Here is a 21583-nt window from a genome sequence, read left to right on the forward strand (position 1 = left end):
GACGCAGTGATACTCCTTTTTATCCTTCTGACTGTAACTACAAATGGTAACTATAGGTAAAGATATGTTTTTCAACTTTAAATGCTTCTAGAGTGATATTATCATGCAAACTGCTAGTTTGTGTGGAAAAGAAACCAACTGAGGCTAATAAGAATGAGCGAATTGCTCCATATTTTCACATTGTTAGTTTTTTCTACCTTCTACTCTGCTAACTTAAAGGAATAACCAAAATTCCCCAATAACTTCAGTAAACAAGCCAGCCTACTGTAGTACAGTTGATTGACTGTGGTCTGAGAACAGAAAATCCAACTTCAACTTTGGAGGATATATGACGGCCATCTGCAAAAATCTGGAGAAAAATCACATGGAAGATGGACGAAACCTGAATAAAGCTTAAGCCAGTTAACTCAAATGACAAGAAAAGAAGTTCTGACTAAACATTATTAAGAATATCCTCATAAGAGCTCTTTGGCAGTAGAATAGGGGCTGTCTTGGACGATTACAAACTTCCCATAAGTGCAGGTTTTAACCAAACGTTTTAACCAGCAATGCTTCAGCAAAGGATTTCTGCACTGAACTATATGATCCTTGGGACTGGAGATGATCCTTGGGATTTCTTCCCACTCCACAATTCAGTGATTCTATAATCTCCTCAACAAACATGTAATGGAGACAAAATGTTGTCCTTCTCAGCCTAAGCTACCTAACCTTAGAAGTTGGAAAGAGTGCATTGCCTCATCAGGAGACTACTGCTGTTCTGCCAGCAGAGAGAATCAGCAAAGGACTGGGGAATGATTTGAGCTCGCAACTGCCAAGCCTGTTTTTCTGCAAACTGGCTGCCCTGCATTTGTTTTGGAAGCAAACACAGCCAGACGTCATCAAGCTGTAAGAGTCATTAAAAAATGATCCCATTGCCAGAATGATGGGAATTCTTTGGCCCATTGGTCAGAGCTGCATGTTTGTATAGCTATTCAATTATTTTCAAATAAACTCTATCTGTTTGCCTCTTTTATAAAAATAAATAAATTCTCTGGGTAATTAAATTGTGTCTTCAGTGGATTAATAGTCCTGAACTCCTCAAATTGTTTTAGACCATTTTGTCTAAATTGTTGTGGAAGTTGATATTGTTTTTAATCGAGTTTTCAGAAATTTTCCTATCTTCAAGTGAAAGGGCTCATTAAGCCACATTGGTTCAAATTAAGGCACACTGCTTGTAGAATGGGAATATTAAAATTCTTAATTATTGGGTGCACTTAACACACACACACACACACACACACACACACACACACACACACACACACACACACACACACACACACACACACACACACACACACACAAAGAAAGCTTAGTCTCTTTTTTAGAAAAATGATAATGAATGAACTGTCACAGCCCTGCAAAGGAAGGCATTCCGCAGTCTCAGAGAGCAGAAAAGGCTCTGTGAAAATTCTTTCCCATCACCAGGGAAGAAGTAATTTTCTAGGGGCATTAATTTATTTATTTACAATATTTCTAGCACAGCTTCCATCACATGATCTCAGGACATTCATATGCGGCCATCTCTCCATTCTGTTAAGGGCCTGACTTGGCTATTTGCACCCCACTCCACTTTTTCAAGACAAGTTTGGACCCGATCCAGATCCAAATTGAATTTCAGAATCCCACTGCTTCACAACACCCACTGATTTGCACTGGGAAGATAAAATTGTCATAACATGCTGTGTTTTTTTTTCCACAGTGGTAGAAACTGTGGAGCCTGATTTGTCCTGGTTGAAAGGATAGTTCCTCCACTGCAGGTAAATCTTGCCAAAGTACAATTAAAAGACATCAGGGTGTTTGTTTGTTTGTTTGTTTTTTGTTTTTTTTTTTGCATTGACCATCTTTAGAGCTTTTTTTTTAAAGAGCACTTGTAGTCATATAAGTGCCCGGACTGTGCTGACTTGCTCTCCTCCTGATAGCATCAGTTAAGCTTGATTTTGATCTGGATCAGATTGCTGTAGTTTGATGATACAATGTTCTGGCCACATTAATATAAAACATTGTATTGTGTGTTCCCAACAGCATGATATAAGGAAAACCACAAGTTGGTAGGAAATAGAGGAGAAAAGGACTTCGCTCACTGAGGAAAAGTGAATTGTAATTAGTGGCTCCCTAACTCTCCGTCGATCTTCTGTTACATGTAGAACAAATATTCTTTTTTTTTTTTTTGGACTATTACCACCAGAAGGAACAGCCAGATGGCCTTGGCTAAGGGGTTCTGGGAGCTATAGTCCAAAGATGCAATGTTTCCAAACTCTGGTTATCTCTGTTAGGAGCTTGCCATTAGTTTTTCTATTTCTTCTTTCTGTAACTCAGCTTCTAATTGCTGTTCAAGATTTGGCCAAAAGGGGGCATGGGTTTAGCTTTCTGCAATGCAGCCTCATGAGGAAATCTTAAAGTATAGAGTCCTGAGCATACCTATTGAGGAGTAAGTCAGTGAGGCTCTTGGGAGGTAAGAATGGATGAGTCTGTCAGCTTTGCTGCCTTCAATGCTTGAATTTTTAAATCTCAGCTTTTGTCTCATCTGTGAATAAATCTGCTGTTTTAAAAAATTCCTTCAAAAGAAAGAAAAAGAAACAGTAAAATCCATTAGTATGAGTTAAATTCAATGGTAGATACAGTGGTGCCTCGCTAGGCAATGATAATCAGTTCCACTGAAATCACTGTTTAGAGAAATCATCATCTAGCAAAAAGCATTTCCCAGTTGGAATGCATTGAAACCTGTTTAATGCGTTCCATGGGGAAGAATCATCGTTGTCTAATGAAGATCGGACATAGGAAAGCCGCTTTGCAAACTGCCAATCAGCTGTTTAAATAGCTGTCTTGCAAAGCTTAGGTCCCAAAAACACCCATTTTGCGAGCGCAGAGGGAGCTGTCAAAATCGTTGTCTAGCGAAAATTGGTTTCCGAAGCAGGACCAAACATTGTCCAGCGAAATTCCCCCATAGGCATCACTGTCTTGAGCTATAGCGATTGCAAAAAGTCAATGTCTAGCGAAAAAACTGTCATGTGGGGTGACTGTCTAGCGAGGCACCACTGTATCCTGTTGTTTAGCATAGTAAGTCTCACCCAGACTAGGCCCATTTGAATCGATGGAACTTACAGAGGAGCTGACTTGCCAATTTTCCACCTATTCAGTAGGGTGTACTCTGGTTATGACTTACTCTGCTAAGCAACAGGATTCCAACCATTATGTACAGTACACTATTCTCAGGCTGAAAAAGACTGCTGACATCTGCAGCAAAGGTTTTAAATGAACACATTTAAAAGACATGACTTCTGTTTTCATGCAATTCCTCGCATTTAAACAGAGGACAGGTATGTGCAACATCCTCTTCCAATGCCACCCAGAGGTAGAGGGCTGGGTGAGAGAGTCCCAATCTTGTTAGGTTGAGAGAGTTCTTCCTCCTCTGCAGGACTTGCTTGTCCAAAGGATAGCTGGAGAGTGGGGGCAGTGGCTGGGGAGTACAATGGCATCAGCGGTGGTGGTAGGTCTCCCTGGCTGTCAAAAATGTCACAAACACCATCTAGCTGCCCACTGGATAACCTAGCCCTGAAGAGGAGGAACAGCTCTCTTGCACCAGCTAACCACAGAGAAGGCCCTATTGCAGCTTAAGATACTTTAGTGTGCACTGGGCACAATTTGAAACAGCAGTACGTAATGTGAAATGACTGAGGTTGTTCCAAATCCCACCCAGTTTTTACTGGGTGTGTGATTTCAACCAGTATTTTACACATGAGTTATGTATTTCAAAGTCTTGATCCCTAAATCTGTTTAAGGGACAATGAAAGCCTTTTAGCATTTGACCAACATTGGATTAGCTAAGAATACATCTTCAAACAAAACACAGAGATATTAGGGATTTTTTTGTTGTTGTTAAACGTAGAATGAAGGCTGAGGCATATTCTAGGACAGATTTCTTATCAAATGATCAAGTGTCTTGATTAAAGTACTTCTGAAGTCTTTTAGTATAGCACCTTTATACCCATAGCTAGCTATAAGGGCATTTTTTTACCTATTTTGACTAATGCTGTGCTGGAAAACCTTTGTATGAGAATTTATGGTAAGTCATTCTCTTTCAATTTAATGGTGGGGAAAAATGCCCTGTCTTTTTTTGTGCAATCATTTCTGTGAAAGCTAACAGCCTCTCTTGCTTCCATTAAAGACCCAGGGAAAACACCATAAGATAACGATTCCCAATTTTTCCCCCTCAGATCAGGAAGGGTCGGCAGATAGGGAAGCTATGAAATAATGTGGCCATATGAGAAACAAATGTGAAAAAGACAAATACAGACTCTTGACCTGGGCAACATTATGACAAGGACAAGAATATCACCAGAAGAAATTCTTAAAAAAATCCTGAAAATGGGGAATAAAATATGGAAGACTTTTTCATGGGTAAATTAAAGCTACTGGGAGCAATGTTTATACTTGACTATATGGCTTATAAAGACCTGTGTTATTAGCATCTTCTGCTCTAAAGACAAAATGTTTCTCCAGTGATGTCTCTAAAATATAACCGATGGAAGAAAGGTGGCAACTAGGGCTGAGCCAAAATTTCTCAGAAGATGTTTGGCTTGCATAAACTGGGAGATTTTTTTTGTTGATGTCACTCCCTTTGCAAAATAATTTCCAAAAATTCACTCAAGATATTCAAAATTCAAATCTCACAGAGAGAGGTCATGTCAGCAAAGGATTCAGGGAGTTTGACAGTGAAAAAAAAAGTAAATTTGCAAGGTCTGTTCATATTTTTGCAATAAAGTGGCTGCATATAAAATGATTCCAGCAAATAAAATAACAAGAAAAGAAAAGAATTAGTTAAAAAAAAGTCTGCCACAAACTCTCCCTCCATTCCTGGGCCCATTGATAAAGAACCAGGTATATCTGGTGTTTCCATTTACAGACAATTGCTACCTTCCATTAGCAAAAAACCGAAGGCTCTTCTCAACATTTCTCTACAGTTGAACAGAAACTAGCATTGAGAATTAATGGCTTCATTTCCCCAAAGGGTTGCAATAAATCAGCACCGCGTGGTGCTCTGTAGCTGAAAGCATTCATTATTGTAGTGTTTAAAAGTTGACACTTAGATATTACAGGCATTGAAATCAACATAATTACAATCCCATTTTTCTGCCAAGGAACTCTGCCCTCCTAATCGTGTATTTGATCCTTCTGTCTCCTCTCCACATTAGCCCTATCATTATCTCTTCGGGAACATTTGGTGTGATAACTTAACCACACTGTCAACTGTTTTCAAGAGCCAACTTTTTCCCCCCTATTTATTATTTTTTTATGCACTCCAACTGTGTCTCTGTGTTCTCCTTTGGGTGTGCAAATATTATGTAATCTAAAGCCGAAACACATATTCTGCAACCAGCTGCAATTATAATTCATGATTCATGCAGGAGTCTAGGTGTATGAAGTGCTTTACAATACAGTACATACTTTTCTATTGGGCAGGTGACGAAAAAGATCTTTCCGGAGCCCATATTTAATTATGGAATTTTCAACCAGAGGATACAGTGGTGGTCACCAACTTGGACAAACTGAAAGGAAGATTAAATAAAATCATGGAAGATAAAGCTGTTGGTGACTGTTAGTATTTCTTGTCTCCAGTATCAGAAACAGTATGCACCTTCATGCCACTTGCTGGGATTGTGAGAAACAGCTGCAGCACAAACAATCTCACTGCCAGAGGTGGATGAAGCATCGTTGCTGCCCATTCCCACCATCTTTAGAAGAGACAAAGAGGCGTTGAGCTCTCTCAGGTGCAGTGCTGGCTGCATAAAGAGGTCGACATTGTTCTCAGCAGAGCTGGCCAGAACCAAATACAGTATCTGAACCAAATATCTTTTGTCATAGACTTCAGGGGTCCTTCTGCAGCTGTATAGCTCAGAGCTTGGAAGTAAATAGTTATAAGTAGGTATCTGTAGCAACTTTTGGGAGGTGAAGAGAATCTAACTGCATTACATTTCAATAGCAATATGAATAGCAGTATCTTTTCATGTACTGAGTAATTTTACTGAAAAGTAATTTTAAAGGGCATTTAAACACTTTTCCAGAAACTTTAGGATTAGATTTTTTTTTCAAGTTTTATGCCCTTTCCTTATCAGTCCTAAGTGGCAGGAAGAATGTCCATGTAGGAGAAAACAGTTTAATCAGAGGAAATATGTTTTCCCCTTAGTACCTAGTGCCTAGTTTGACCCCAGTAGTTTCCTCAAAGCCTCACTTAGTTTTGAATGATATTCCCAAGTCCCTGTCAAGTTTATTTTGTTTTAGTTTTTAATTTCACCATACAGACTTTCATCCCAGAAAATTGACTTGCTCAGTTTGGGGAATGAACAAACTGAGGCTCATTTCAAGTTCAATGAGGCTTCCCCATTCTACTCAGGCCACAGTTATTGATGCTTTGTGGACAATGAAGCCCAATTAATTTTACATTTCTCAATAGCAAAACTGCTAAGAAGAATAAAACAATCTGTACAACTCTTGTATTGTTTGTAGGCTCACCAAGGTGAGTCCTATCGTTGGGGAAAGTGAGGTCACTGACTCAAGTACAGTAGCAGGTTTTAGGCAGCAGTGGTGGCAGCTTTTTAACCTTCTGCTACTCCTTCTTGGAGGAAATTGTGATGCATTCCATGGACTCTGTCCTGCACCCTGTAGCTTTCAACTGTGTGATGGAGAACCCTATTCCATTATTAATGTTGAAGTCAGCTTCAGCTACCAGATTAGTTAGCTTCTGGACATGGAATGAGAGGGTGCCATCCTATCCTTTCATTGTAGGAAGCAAAAACAAATTATTTTTATTGCCGAGGGATGGATGGATGGACGGACGGACGGACGGACGGACGGACGGTCGGTCGGTCGGTCGGTCGGTCGGTCGGTCATTTATTTGCCTACTATTATTTCTGTTCCCTTGGTTTAAGCAGCCTCTCATTTCAGAAGACACTGCCAGAAATGCCTTGAACAAGTATGTTAGCAGCCTATTCAGGATAAAATAGTATCTATCGGCTCTGAAGGTTCCTTCCCTTCTATACCTAAATTCATTTATGTAATTCTGATTTCAGTGGAGGGGCAGCAACGTGCTGAAACTTTTAATGTTTAGTCTGTTCTGACCCCACCATTAGGAAGAATAAGGCAGCCGGCTGAGGTGGCTGATCTGGGGTGTCAGGAAGTGAAGCAATTATTTGTCATATGTTGTTATTGCTTTATTTTTACTCATGATTAAGTAGAAAAGCACGTATGCTTCAAGTTCTAAAATAACATGGATAGCCTTAAGTATTATGCACCTTGACAAAGGAAGAGGGGTACATTGGCATGTGCCTGCTCAAAATACCTTGTATTATCTGGAACCTCAACATAACTAGATCTGGATCCACCTATTGTTGCACCACTATATTGTTGCACCTTTTTAATTTTTTTGATATATTCTTTTAGCTATGCAGCAGAATGGAAGGATTCACAGAGCTGAATAGCTTCAAGTTTCCTAGATTAGTCCACTACTTTTCTCATTAACTGGCACTTACAGTCTCAATAATTTTCTCTGAGACATTTGTAAGAAGAAAGAATTGAAAGTTATAATAGAATAGATCAAAGAGCAAACTGACAAGCGTGACTACTTTTCAGCAACAGATTTCAACAGACTCAAGAGAGGGAAAAAGCACTCAGCAGAGAGGTGGAGCTCTCTTTTGAATCCAGAAGCAGGAAGGAACAATTGGTTGGTGCTGCATAGATTGACAGCCGCCCCAGCCCAGAAAGATCCGTTTCAGACACACTAACTAGAGGCAGCTTGCAGAGTTGTAAAAGCTCCAACACATAGATCAGTGAAGATGTTATGGTGAACAAGAACACAATATGTGCATTAAACAAGCAAATAAATAGAAATTACATTTCCTGTCAGCCTTCCCGTTCTTTCTTCACAAAAGCTTCAGCAGCAAAGGCTTATGCTATTCACATCTTGACCTTTCTTCCTGGGGACAAATTGTTCAGATCAGTTATATTGTGCCAATGAAGAATATTAAATTCAGTAGCAGATATTTTCGTGAAAGACCTCTCTTTTAAATCGGCTGCATGTTTAACAAGCTATAAAAATCCATCACTGCTTCTTGTTTGCTTCAGTCATAATGGATAAAGAAATTACAGGTTTCAAACACTGGATGTTGGTATCATTATAGGTCCACATAACTGAGGCCACACACATTTAGGACAGCACATTTGTCATGTATGATTGTGTCACTGAATATGTGTTTACAGTTCTTTGTAGAAGGACAACAGATAGAGGGCTAGTCTATTTCCCTACTAGCCAGTTGCACAGCCTGTGGGCAGACACCGAGGAAGCTCTTAATAGAAGTAGACAGAGCAGTTTAGAGAAATCGATGTTCGGGGGTGTTAAATGTTTCAGGGAGCAGGTATCTCTGGCGAATTGCTACTCCTAGAGGCTTCCAGGACTTGCAGTTCACCTTCTTTGCCCACCCCGGAGAAGATAGGAATGGGTGGGGGCTGGTGCTCCAGAAACAGTCTTGGCAGGCTGCACTTGGCTCAGCCTTGAGATCAATTTTAGTCTGGTTTCAGCCCAGGGTTGGGAATGAAATGGTTTTAGTTGCCCTAGCTCTAGGAAAAAGATAGCAGGAGCGGTTGTATGTTGATCCTATAACTTGACACACTCTCTTCTTTGAATTACCGGGTGGAGAAATTGTGACTCTGCGCACCTACTGCTAACAGATGCTCCCATCAATCCAAGCCAGCATAGCCAATGGTGAGGGTGCTGGGAGTTTCCGTTCAAGAATAGCTGGATGCCCACATGTTCTCTATGCTTGTTATAGCTGCACAAGAGTTCGATTCTGTTATTGTGCAACAGAGCAAATCAACATTCTATAAGGCAATTCTTAAAATGGGAGCAACCCAAACAAAAAACATTATAACTTTGAAAGTTGACTTTCAAATTGGGCAAATATGTAGCAGACTGTCTGCTCTTACTCTGTGCCAAATTTGGGAAGACATTGAGAAAGTCCTATCTCACATTCCTACTAAATTGTCCTCTGAAAGTGCTCAGACATCCCCTGACTACAAACAACATCTGGGAAAAACAGGCAGATGAGGCTTCCTTAGGAAATTGACATTCCAATGCTTAGACATTTATTGTTTTATTATTTCACACTCAGTCAGGTACCTAATGCTTTTGTTGACTATGCTTGGGCCATATTAGTATCATAAAATACTAAAGATTTTGCTGTACAGAGTCAAGAAAGTGGGCAAGTCAAATATGTGATTGTCCTGGTTATGGTAGATTTACCCAGAACTCGTTTCTGAATGTACTCTGACTATTTTACACTAAGGCGCAGCTAAGACTGCATTATTACATTTTAGTTCAAGCAAATATAATTAATCTATGAAAATTCTCTTTACACACAGACACACACCTGGGACTTTAAAAAAGACGTATGCAACCCACTCTACACCACTGCTTCGTAAAGTCTGAGGCAGCAGAAGTAATCCTCTGGATTTTACACGGCTTTTTTCTATTTTGTTTTAGGACTTTAACAGACAAAGAAAGCACGTTTGTACCCTAAGCACTGGCATTTCCTTTATAATGGGAAAATCAATATTGAAGCAAGAAAGGGATATGAAATGACTCCTGGTCTGCCCTTCTATTAACAGAGTCAGAAGCTGCGTCGGGACCTTGGTAAGAGATAAATTCAGAACCAGTGATTTTAATTTTAACGCTTCAGGTTTCTCAGTTCAGTTTATGGTGACAAATTTTTCACTTGGGGAACTTTTCAGGCTGAGAAAACTGAGTTGGAGGGAAAGCAATAAAGGAAGAAGGATAGTGGTGACAGTACTTTTACATAAATCACTAAGGAAATGTCAGCTGAGAGATAGCTAACAAAAGGCAAAGATGAAAACTATTTTTAAAAAGCAACTGATAGATGAAGGCCTTAAATCTCAGAGATAAATGTGGATTGATATTTAATGCCTTCGTGATTTTTGAAAAGATAACTGCAGCCTAAAGGACAGGGTGAACAGAACATTGCTTTAGGGTCAAACTAGACATCACAGGGAGTGTGTATTCTCTGCAATTGACCAGTTTCCATGCCCATAACAGGATATCCAGGTTTATGCCTCAACAATGAGATTTGCCAGCTATGCCCAGGCTTAACTTCCTATGTCCAGTTAACATATCATCAGAATCGACGTTCCTTTAAGCAGTGAAAGACATAGGTTTGTTCTAGCACAATCTTGATATGCTCTGCATGTCACAGATTAATTTCCTGATTGGTTCTCGGAAGATAACCATAAACTTTGTATTTTCGAAGGCTTTCACAGCCGGGATCCAAGCTTCAACTAAAAAGAAGGAAGTCTAAAACTCAACAAAGCCTGGCTCCCAGCACTGAGAAACATAGCCTGCAAAACGTCAACGAACTCTACCCAGCCACAAGGACCAGTGATCACTGCACACAAAAGACCAGTTAACGACACCCATCAATCACAGTGACAGATCATCTCCCCCCCTTATCACAACAATACACCCACAACAAAAAAACATGCTGATCACCATAATCACCCAATCTCCTGAAAAAGACAGGAAGCTTATGCCACAGCTATAAATACTCAACTATCCCAAAACTGTACCAGAGCACAGAGTTCTTACTCCTGTCATCTGAAGATGCCGGCCACAGAGGCTGGTGAAACGTTAGGAAGAAAACCTCAAGAACACAGCCAGACAGCCCAAAAAACCTACAACAACCAACTATAGACTTTGTATGAAAGTTTGATTGCTCAGTCATGGTGCTTTCAAGAAAAACCTGAAAACATGTAATTTGACTGTAAGGATAAACATTTCAGAAGCTGGGTTAGAATAAGTTACTACCAAGGCTACAAGGCAGCCCATAGGCCACAGATATTCCCATCCATAAACCCTGTCTCCCAAAAATCCAAATTACAAGAGGCGAGGAACAACTCTTGGCAGTGTCTAAGAAAGATGTTCTTAACACCCACATAGCCATTGCAAATACACAAATGTCTCTACTTGTACCCTCAGCCATCCTTAAATAGCTTTCCATCCAGAATCTCTTTTTCTCCAAAATGTCTACAAATGCATAGAGAAAGGGCGCGGAGAATCACATACCCTCATCTATGTATTCATATGTCTGAAAGGGACTCTGTTGATCCCCAAAATCAATCCAAACATTCACCAACTGTGTATGAACAGTTTCCGATCACAGTGACACTGTAAGCACATTGAGCCAAGTGTAATTACAGATTCTTCTTTAGATTTTTGTGGTCAGGGTGTGAAGGACTGTAAAGCTGTCGGGTGCATGATTATGTCTGGAGGTGGGGTCTTTGTGCACATCCATGTTCCTATCACCCAGTTTGTCCCCCATGCCTTAGAAGGTCTATAGTCTTTCCTGCATGTATTGCTTGGGTCTGCCACCCTCCAGATGTTCTTAGACTACTACACCTCTTACTCGCCCCAGACAACATGGGCAGCAGCATCTGGATGGCCATAGGTCTACCTACTCTTGCCATAGACTATACCATATGCTTAATAAGAGTGGGCATAAATGCATCCCCCAGATCATTCCAAGGTTAGCCCACAAATGGTGAACAGGCTATTTACCATTCAGAGATCTCCACGGGGCTGCCTTGCCTTCTCACACCTGAGTTAGGAAGCTCAAAGACTAATAAAGGGATGAAAGGTTTCTGAAACAATAGCTCCGAGTGCCTAATGCATTTGACTTTTGCAAAAGCAGAGGCATAAGAAAGAACATAAATCTGGAAAGCATTTCCTTGGAAACAATGTCTACATATTTCAGTGGAAATTATTGTTCAATAATTTTGCAGCCCACATTTCAATGATATTAGGCGTAAACTTGATTTTAAAAGCAATGTGTTGCTCTTTTTAAAAGACCCAGTTCTTGTATGTGTTGTGTGGTACTGATTTAAATTGTTAAATAAATTGTTATGATTTTTATATTCTTGAATGTGAAGAGTCCTGATGTGCATATATATATGTATTAATCACAGATGGAATATGGAAAATGCACATGTTAAGATTTTCTCTGTTTCCCTCTCACACACTTTCCATGCTTTACAGGGTGCCTGGTATACACATTCACTCCTGTTTGCTTTCTGCATAATTGTTGTTTCAAGCAGAAGATAATAGATCTCCCTCCCAATTCTTGATATCAACACTTCAGAAGAAGCATTTGTCCATGGTGATGGGCCTTGTGCCATGATCAACTCAACACCTGGCTGTGTTTCCAAAGCATGTGAACAGAGATGGAGAAAGAAATGAAAAGGAGACTTGTGGCGCAGTGGTTAAACCACTGTACTGCAGCCTAAACTGTGCTCACGACCCGGGGTTCAAACCCAGGTAGACGGCTCAAGGTTGACTCAGCCTTCTATCCTTCCAAGGTCGGTAAAATGAGTATCCAGCTCGCTGGGGGGAGGGGGCAATGTGTAGCCTGCATAATTAACTTGTAAACTGCCGAGAGAGTGCTTGGAGCACTATGGGGTGGTATATAAGCAGCACACTTTGCTTTTTTGCTTTAGATACACAGACCATGTGTGCATACACAGTCTGTGCTGCATGTAGTAGTACAGTGGTCCCCAACCTTGGGCCTCCAGATGTTCTTGGACTAAAACTCCCAGAAGCCTTCACCACTTCTGCTGGCTAGGATTTCTGGGAGTTGAAGTCCAAGAACAACTGGGGGCCCAAGGTTGGGGACCATTGTAAATTAGTGGGCTGAATTTTTTTCTTAATACAGTTGAACTTAACTGCGATCATGGGAAGATAATCAATGGCTTGAACGACTACACTGATGAGAGATAACTTGTGGGGGGTGGGAGGAAGTGGCCAGTCTCTTTTATGGCCTTTGTGATTGACACACACAGGTTTTGCACCTGCACAGAACATCACATGGAATATTCCAGAACTGAACAGCCTTAAGAGAAAAAATCCCCCACCCTTGTGGAACCAAAGTCATCCAAATCTTTCACAGAGTCAAAATTCTCATTGGATCTGACAGCAACTCCAATGCTGAAGTCATGTTCTAATAAGTTTGCTTTCTCCTTCATTGTACTGTTTTATGTCAGCCAGAAGTTCTAAATTCTGCTTGGGGCATGCTGTGACTGACAATGTAGATACAGTCTCAGAAAGATGGACATCTGAATGAGATCCTAGTGAATTCTAATCGCCCCCACATTCCTAATGCATATTTCAATTAACTGGATTGTGAGTGAAGCCAGTTTTTCTCTTTTTAAAAAAAGCAAATGCATTTTTTCCCAGCTGGCTGTTTTATTTTATTTTTTTAGCATGGCAGAAATCCTAATGCCAGTGCATTGGCAACAAGCACATTTTGCTAACATATGGTCTTATGGCTCCTTGATTTCCTAACTTTCTCCCAAACAACAGCTAAAGGCCCAGTCATTCCCTTGAGAGTCACTGGCCTGTCCCCAGGGTGAGCAACGTTTACACATCTGGCAGTTTGGTTTCCTGGGGTCCATCATGGGCCCCATACCTCTTTTCTGTTCTTATCACGGTGCCAGAAATTCTGCAGCATATTGCACTGTAGCAAAATAGTGGTGGCAGTTTAGCATTAAAACAAGCAGGACATGAATCACTGAATTTTGGTGGCAACATGCAAGAACCATTTAAAGGAAGCATTTTCTTCATGATTGAATGGCTTGTAATGGTTTGTCATACATATTCAGCAACATGATTCTTAAGGGTACTAGGGCTGTACCATAGGACTCCCATATCCACAGGAGATCAGTTCCAAAATCCACCTCACCTCTGTGGATACTGAAAAGCATAGATTGTGGCCAATATAGTCGGCTGGATCCAGGACTCCTCTGTACCTGTAATTTTTATCTTGATGGGGCCTCTGTGAGTAAGAGCTGAGTTGAAATCTTCTCTCGTTACTCAATGTGCTGAAGATTGAAGATGGTCATCTTTGTATCTCTCTCTCTCTCTCTCTCATACACACAATTTCAAAGACTTTGTGGGTTTTCTTCTTCAAAGACAATGAAGAATGCATTTCGTATTGATGAAGGGGCTGGCTTGGAGTCAGGAAAGATGGCGGGTCGGAAACCTCTCCCAGGAGGCAGTTTAGCTTAGCTTAACGCCCCTCCTCTTGCCTCGCCATCCAATCCAGCTCTGAGTTTTACAACAATGCTGCTCTGGAACATAAAGGAAGCTGCCTCAAGCTACCGGGAGACTAGGTGAAATGACGGCAGTTTACCTATATCGCATTGCGTGTTGTTCCCTCTAGTGGCCAGTCCTGATAATTACATCTTGAAAATCCATCCTGTATTTCTATTTTTCTCCATGTAATATTTTTAATCCTGTATTTACAGATTGTGGATACGTTTATCAGTGGATACTGATCCCATGGATAATGGGGTCCTACCATATATGTAAAAAATGGCCTTGCCGTGTTGCACATGGTTCATGGATAAAGTGTAGCCTGCCCTTGCCAGCACTATAGTACCATATTTTTCCATGTATAGAACGCCCCCATGTATAAGACACCCTCTCCACTTTTCTAACCCAAAATTAAGAAATCTTTGAGTATTCAGTTTCTGGGCTCAGAATGCTCGGACATTAAGAGTCTCTATTGCATCTGAGCACTGCCTACAGGCTCCACCTCCAACAAAGTGTGTTCCAATTGGGTTGTACAGCATCAGCTGACATCAGTTACATCAGGCTCATGATTGAAGGAAGCTAGGTCTCCAGCCTGTAGGATGCTAAGCCTCGTGATTGAAGGAAGCCTGTTTGCAGAGGCAAGGTATGGGCCATTTTGTTCTCTTCTTGGCTTACTTCTGTGTATAAGACAATCCTCAATTTTTAATCTAAAGACTTTAGACAAAAGTATCACCTTATATAGGGAAAAATATGGTATATGGTAACATTCAGATGCTATTCCCTAGGCCTGGTATCTAGATGGTATCATACTGTATATAGCCACCTAGAGTGGTCCTGACCTGACCAGATAGGTGGGGTATAAATAAATAAATAAATAAATAAATAAATAAATAAATAAATAAATAAATAAATAAATAAATAAATAAATAAATAAATCATGAGCAGAGTTTTTCCATGCAACTCCTTTTGAGTCTGGAATAGGCATCAATCATGGCCCTACCAACTAAAGAAACTTCTTGGAAAATTACTTTTAGGAAGAATGGATGTAATAACATGGCTGAAGCCATATGGTGTGGTAGGGACTAGCTGTGACTAACATATGGTGGCCATCTTTACGAGGGGAGGGCTTCTACGCCTTTGAAATTTGTGTAAAAGAGCACATTTCAGCAGACATAGTCTGTCGTGTTTTGCCAAATTTGGGAAATGTACATATCAAAATATAACTGTTTGGGATTAATCAGGTAAGTGTAACCAGTAGAGTTATGAAAAAAATATCTCCCCATCTGTCTTTGCAACTATGTTGTGACATCAAAGGAACTCCATGCTAAAGGCTTGGAGACCAAACAGGGCAAGCAAATCTGCAGAATCCCCAAGGTGACAGGCGCTCAAGCTGTGACAGTGGTGCTCACATCAGTTAAGAATTTAACTGTTTATTTGTTACACTCCACTTCTAAACCATATAATGGCCCCCTCACAGTCTTCCTGAAACATATGTCCCCCTTTTTGAAATTGTGCTTTCACATTCAAATTTGGATGGAAGACAGCAAAGTTTGACATCTGTCCTTTTTCAGGTAAACTTCCAAGAGTGCACTTCCCCATTTTATTGTATGGGCCATCCTAACAGCACGTAAAACTGAGAAGGCATCTGGAGGTTGTCCTAGTATAGTGATGCCTTGCAAGGCGAAATTAATTCATTCCGCGAGTCGTGTCGTATTGCGAAATTTTTGTCTTGTGAAGCGCGGTACTAATGGTTGTGCGATTTAAAACAAACCCCAAAAAAGGGGAGACAATTCATCTTGCGAAGCATGGCCATAGAAAAATTCATCTTCAAGTCACCCAAAAAATCGCAAAATGCTTTCGTCTTGAGAGTTTTTCGTTGTGTGAGGCATTCGTCTTGCGAGGCATCACTGTGTCTAGTTTTCCTTGTTCTCCATTCTTCTGATGTATATGGAGCTCCACAAAACCAAAGGGGTGTCCACATCTGCAAGCTCCTATTCCCCATCCATTGCTACATGGCAGGGTGGGAGAAGTGGCTGGAATGGGTTGTGCCCTAATTAAAGTCTATCACATCCTCCCTAGGCTGTTTCAATTTTTGGTGCCTTGACAGAAAAAAAGAGAAGGGGTTGCAAACTTTTGCTCAACTTAAAGGCCTGTCCAGACAGGGAAATTTGGAACTGTCTGGTTCACATTTCAACGATTCTTATATCCATTGCAATCTATCTCTCACTTGAACAATTCACACTAGAGATGTTTATTCTCCTGTGAGAGAGGTCCACACAAATATTTGGATTGCTGGTTTACGGACATGTAAATGTACCCGTTTACTTATTATTAAGGTTTAGTAGGTGTACCTGTGAGTAAGGGGGCAACAGAGGCAGTACTAGTGCAAGGGGGAAACACTGGGGTGAAGGGTGGGAAGGAAGCTGAGCCCCCCTCTTCCCTGTCTTTCTCCTCAGCCAGGGTTCTGCTGGGACTCTGCAGCCTTGTGGAGGTGGAGCCCACAAAGGTAGCCCCCTTCCCTACCTTTTTTCATAGCTGTCATTCAACCGGTTACAGTTTTCTCGCTTGCATGTTAAATAAAGTAAGTGGCATATTGAAAAAGCCATCCATCCACCTAGTATGGTATTAGAATTCTGCTGCATCAGTCAGGGAAATATTTTAAGAAGAAGATGGACATAGAGGAGGAGGTTCCTCTGTTCTCTCTTTTAACGCCAGAACCCACCTTTTACATCACAGGATTGGCACTTCAGAAAATGCCGTCCACATATTTATTTGAGTGCAAACTAACCGTCTGCACAGGTTATGCAACAAGCTAATTAGGATCGCGCTGAATTGTACCAAAAAGAATACATGCCCTTCTGATGTGCCAGAAAGGTGCACAATAGCTCTTAGAGGGGCAGGATGTATAGATATAAACAGAAATGCATTTGAATGCTGTCATTTGGTTTTAACCAAACCATACCAACAGCAATCCATATACTGACCTATATGCCAGTATAGATAGGCCCTTAGTTAGGAAGGATCTTCATTCTGTACTCTAATTAACATGGACTTTTGAAGAATGTTAGTGGCAGACACAGGACGCCTAAGCAAGCATGGGATGAAAGGGGACTTGAGGGTGGAAATCGAATACTTTCTTGGGTTCTTACACCTCTCCAGAGTTACCGTTTTAATTTGCAAGGAAGCCTCCATTTTTGTCAATGGGATCATCCTTTGAAAAGCAAAGAGCGAGTTCAGAGTGACCATTTTTGTTGAAACTGTGGAAGAAAGAGGAAAATCCCCCTTCTCCTTTAACTCATGATTCTTGAGAGTTTTATCTGCATAGGAAAAAAAATCCTTAATTTTTAAAAATTATACTCACGCAGTTAACAATCACACCTAGTTTCGTTCTGACATGCTCATAAGTTGTTTTTAATTTAATTATCTTATCCTATAGACCTGACTTATATGGTGGTCCTTTTCAGGACTTTCTAGGTAGAGAGTACTTAGGAGTGGTTTGTGCTTCCCTTCTTCTGGGGGCGCCCTGAGACTGTGCATCTTGCCCATGACCACACAGGCTGGCTTTTCTCCCTGGAGGCACAGTGTGGAATAGAACTCCTAACCTCTGGCTCCTCGGCTAGATACCTAACTCACTGAGCTATCCAGCCAGAATCTCCAAGGTGAGAGAAGCTCATGCGGAGACAGTGATGCTCACATCAGTGAAAAATATCTCTCTTCCCATCAAAGGCTGCCTCTAATGTTTGCTATACTTCACTCCCATAATGGCCTCTTCCCACATTTCTTGAAACTTGTGTTCCCTTCATGTCAGATTTATTTTCCATTAAGCAAGGAAAGCTTTGACTTAATATTTTGGGTCTTTAGCAGTATTCCGTGCTTCGTCTTCAAAACAGCTCCTATGCCGTGTGGCCAATTACACACCACCAAAAAGTGAGAGAAAAGAGGACAATAATTTATCTAAAATTGCATGTGCTATTTTATATGTACAGAGGCAAAATTAGTGTTTTTTTTAAATAATCTGAACAGAATTAACATGCATCTCAGCTGAATAGGGACAGGACCTGTATGGCCTTGCAACCTCGGCTACTAACTGTGGATGGGCAACATCAAAGTCCCTGATTTTACTCCGTCTCAAGTTTTTTTTATGTTGAAGTAAGTCTTGGGCAGCTCTTCTAATGGAAGACACCTTCAAAAGGAGAATTATCCTCTGGCATCACATTAAAGGGAAAATTGCTGTCTCTCAAAGAGGACATGCTACCACTTTAGGTCACTTGTGGTGACTGAGGAGGTCGAGCATCTCAAGATCAAGCTGTCAGAGGAGAGTGACTTCTTCCATATAGAGTGCTGGGGTCTTTACATTCTATGTCTCAGGCCTGGCTTCCGGTGTCAAGCCTGATCAGTTTTGTGTGGCTGAGGTGCTGAAAAGAGCCATTTGCATGTGGAATGATCACCCAGGCTCACAGCGGGAGGTGTTTTCACAGTTAGCTGAAGATTAACTTGTTTGTCCAGGCATTTTCATGAAAACTAACTTTAGCAGCCCACCCCTAGTGATTTTAATAAGATGTTGTACTGTTTTGTTTTGTTTTTAATCACTGTTTTAATTGTTTTGTTTTCACTGTATAATGAGCATTTAACATCGTAATGTTGTAAACAATTGAGATTATTTTTTTAAACATGGAAAGTGGAGTAAAAATGTCTGGGGAGACGAGAGAGAGAGAGAGAGAGAGAGAGAGAGAGAGAGAGAGAGAGAGAGAGAGAGAGAGAGAGAGAGAGAGAGAGAGAGAGAGAAGAAATTACAGCTATTAATGGCTATGTGGAGTAGATACAGTACTGAGCTCAGCAAAATAGACAAAAGCCATGGCTTACTTGTGCACAATCAGAAGACATCTGTGGATGATATCTTTATTAGGCCACTAAAATACTGCAAACATAAGCTACTTCCAACTCCAGTCTGCATGAGTCTTCGCCAAGGTAGGCATTACAAAGCTTCAGGTGGTGCAGAAGAAAGGTTAAAAAAAAAGCATGGCTAAATGTCAGGTAACTCAGTTTACAACAAGTTTCACAATGGGAGCTGCAGTTAGTGGGAAAGCAACAGGTTTCAGATTTCACTTTCAGGATATAGATTAGAATGTCCCTCCCAATCTTGTTAGACAAAGGATTCCCAGTCACTCATCACCCCTGCCTTATATCAGGATGCCTAGTTCTTGTGTAATTGGCATCCCAGAATTCCCAGGCACATATACCTAACAGTGATTTTTTTAAAAAAAAATTAGGTGTCTTCTGCACCACCCCCAGGGCTGCAATGTCTAGCCTGATGAAGACTCCTGCAGAGTTGAAAGCTAAACTATGTTTGTGATATTTTAAAGAGACCATACACCCTTGCCTTCAAATACTGATTTGCAGCCTCTCATTGCCTGGATATTTTGGAGCTGAAGGTTCTCAGATGTTTTACAGCTAAATTGTCATTGGCACAGTGATGGACTCAGATACTATACGGCTGTTCACTGCAACAGATACACAAGGTTAAAAAGCGGGTATGGTGTAATATAATAATGGTTCAAGTTACAAGAAGCCAGATTTCAGATGAGTACAGTATCAGGAAAATCTTGTGAACTGTTACAGGCGTACAGCGATGGACCCAATTATCTCAGGAAGTGGTAAATGCTCGAACACCAGAGGCATTCAAGAGAAAGTTAAGCAACAATTTTCAAGACATACTTTGATTTGAATTTCTGGATGACGCAGGAAGTTGGACTTAATGGCGTTATAGGCCCCTTCCAACTCCATCATTCTATAATTCTGTCATTCTATAATCAACCAACACACAAATTCCACTAGGTTAGCAAAAACTGCGGCAAACACTAGTAGCTGCACAAAATCTGGCCACCACATCAATCAACAGAGAATCATGGACAAAGGAATGTGGGGGGGGGGAACCAAAGATAAAATCCATCCTGTCTTCCTGGAATTTTTTGAAGAATGTACATAATAAAATGTGCAACAAGACTGGTGCTACTGAGGTAAAGTGAGGTGATAACCTAATCATAGCTCAGGTGAACTGGACATCCCATTCTTAGTGCTTCTTTATTTTGAATGGAAATCAGGTGTCATCTTATATCTTGGCCCAGGCATCAAAATATCATTCACCAGCTACTGACTGCTCCTAATTTCCGGTTATAATTGTGAAACATGATTCATTTTTGTCACCCATAACCACTGTGGACCTATAAGTTTATAAATTGAATTTATGTGTAGTTATTAAAATGAGGCTGCTAAATTTATCTGCTTCAGTCTCCTTATTCATGCACCACTCATTGGCCTCCATGAGACCCGACCAATGACAAACTATTATGAGTAATGATACGGAAACTGTTTGACAGAGAGAACACAATCCAAATTAATTTTGACTCAGATGTATTGCACTGCTGAATTATAGTGATTGAAGGAAAAAGAAAGGCTCGTGGTTGCTCTGGTGTTTTCACTAACTGTCCTGTTGTAGCAAATTAAGTTTCCAAAGTACAGTTCTCTGGAAGGAGTTAGCAAAAGTGTTATAAAAGTTGTCAAAATCAGCAGCTACTTGGCTACAATAAGTGTTGGTACAGGGTAGGTCTTAAAGGGCCACTTCACATGGTCCAGTTTTAAACATATGCTTTATACCCTAAGATGCCAAGCATGCAGTTCACAATGTGGCGTCTATGTGCTCGAGAATATACAGTATGACTGGTCTTGTGGCCATGTTTTCTGAGGAGCTACTAGGGACAGTAGTCTCAAAGAGGAACACACTCCCCACTCAAAATAAAACATAAGCTTATATCTGTGTCCTGTCAAAACAAGTCTTTGGAACTTCCTAGCAGTTTCAAATGCTTGCATAGGATGGCAGAGACATTTTATGGGTTTAGATTACCTATGATAGCCATTGGGGCACACCAATCATTGTGTCAAATTAGCTCTGGTGAGATCTAGGTTCCTCAGCCAACCATGCCTCAAAGGATTGTTGTGATGATAAAACAAGGTGGGGTGTCATTGGCACTTTGCAGTTCAGTGCATTTGCTGCAATTCTTGCCACTCAAAAGTGCAAATGACAAATTCCATCTGTTTCTGACAAATGAGGAACACGGAAAGAGTTGGAGAATAAAATTGATTATGAGACTTTCCCTGTAGATGGCTCATGATTTCTCAGTTTCCAAAGGCGAACACTCAAATACTGTACCACCTCTATGGTGATGGAAATGTATTAGTAAAATAATTGATAATTTGCTGATCTTTTAATTGAGGCACCATTATCTTTCACTTGTATGCTAAAATGCTGCTGTTCAGCATCATGAGTCACAACAACCGGAGGCTTACTGGATCAGGTGGGTCAACTCTTCCATAAGTTCTGTTGATTCAAAGAACCAC

At 40.7% G+C, this 21583-nt stretch overlaps 1 long non-coding RNA gene across 3 annotated transcripts in view; it reads right to left on the minus strand.

The window, feature by feature from the left end:
• Window positions 1-21583, minus strand: part of LOC140706513 (uncharacterized) — a 43703-nt gene that overhangs the window by 3912 nt on the left and 18208 nt on the right. For 2 of the 3 annotated variants that reach the window (XR_013544744.1, XR_013544743.1), the window contains exon 2: window positions 7931-8012. This is a non-coding gene — a long non-coding RNA (uncharacterized LOC140706513). Of the gene's footprint in view, window positions 1-1838; window positions 2598-7930; window positions 8013-21583 lie in introns of those variants that run through there. The other variant, XR_012086159.2, reaches the window with a different exon arrangement.

Source organism: Pogona vitticeps, chromosome 4 (assembly GCF_051106095.1).
Source record: "Pogona vitticeps strain Pit_001003342236 chromosome 4, PviZW2.1, whole genome shotgun sequence".
Lineage (NCBI taxonomy): Eukaryota > Metazoa > Chordata > Lepidosauria > Squamata > Agamidae > Pogona > Pogona vitticeps.